At 41.6% G+C, this 1434-nt stretch overlaps 1 pseudogene; it reads right to left on the minus strand.

Annotated features, from left to right (window-relative positions):
* Positions 1–172: 172 nt before the first annotated feature.
* LOC102867292 lies at positions 173–525 on the minus strand (annotated as a pseudogene).
* Positions 526–1434: the final 909 nt, after the last annotated feature.

Here is a 1434-nt window from a genome sequence, read left to right on the forward strand (position 1 = left end):
ACCATATAGCATTTGTCCCTTTGTGACTGAGATACCTCACTCAGCATAATGTCCTCCAGGGTCACCCATTTTGAATAATATTGCATGAGTTCCTTGTTTTCCAATGCAGCATAGTATTCCATTGTGCGAATATACCACAGCTTCTCTATCCATTCGTTAATCAACATTCACTTTATTTTTTAGCTTGACCTTCTAATAAATCTTTAGCTTCATTGATTTGGGCTGCTATATAAGGAGATCCTTCCTTGTCTGAGTGATTTAAGAGCATAATTCGTCTATGAGCATCTCTTATTTTTTCCTTTATTGGCAGTAGGGCTTACACCTAGTATTAATGCTGCTTCCCGTTTTGCCATTTTGGGTTCAAATCCACCTCTGTAATAACCACCACTAAAGGCAGATTTTGGTAGACTTTGCAAAACTTGTTTTACTTGAGGTTCCACATGCTTCATGGCTTGCAACACATAACATCCTGCAAATCCTGCAGCAGCAATGGTCAGTCCAAACTGCTACCACTGTACTGGCCATGGTTCCAGCTTGGCTGTCCTACGTCCACGGGGACCGCGGCTCATGCCAACCCAGCGGCCGTGGCCACTCTCCAGACACCTCAGAAAGCCACACACCATCGACAGCTGCCAGGCCAAAGCTTTTTATTAGAGCATGGGGACGAGCAGAAAAAGACAAGATGGAAGTGAAAGTTAAAAGTAAAGATAGATTTATTAGAAAATTGTAACCCAAAGGGAGGAGAGGCCAGCTACTTTGCTTGTAAGGTGTTAATGCTATGTGAGAATAATTAAGGAGCTTTTCTAGGAAGATGCAGGAAACTGAGAAAGACAGCATGGAGGTTTCTGTGAATTGCCTGTTTAATTGGTCATAGGATTTTCGAATCAGCTCAGTAGTCAATAGCTGTTTCTGCTGGGGTCATGCATGGCTGCTTTACACCAAAACACGCGCCTTCATATTGGTAAAGGAGCTCTGATGGTACAGTGCTTACACATTTGGCTATTATTCAAAAGGCTGGTGGTTTGAACCTACAGGCATTCCAGGGATAAAGATGTGGCCATCTGCTCTGTGAAGATTATGGCCTTGGACACCCTGACTCAGTAGCAAGCTTATAGTTATCAAAAGACTCTGCAAAATTATTTGTGAGTTATGTTTCTATTTCAATTTTTTATTCCTCTTCCTGTAGCAATTCCTCTAATCAAATGTGATGTATGAGGAACTCTGGTGAGAGTGGGCAGGTATGGGCAATCTCCTCCCATGCAATTCATTGCCTCTGAAAAACCTCAGAAGAGTCAGTCATGGGTAGGTTCAGACTCGACGGTAAACAACAACGAAGGGCCACATATTTTCTATATTTAACAGGAAATCTGCTGTTATTGTGCATCACTACTACAATCTTGAATTTTTATTTGTTTATGTATAATTCAAATAGAG

Source organism: Elephantulus edwardii, unplaced genomic scaffold, assembly GCF_000299155.1.
Source record: "Elephantulus edwardii isolate Elephantulus edwardi_28Jun2011 unplaced genomic scaffold, EleEdw1.0 scaffold00416, whole genome shotgun sequence".
NCBI lineage: Eukaryota > Metazoa > Chordata > Mammalia > Macroscelidea > Macroscelididae > Elephantulus > Elephantulus edwardii.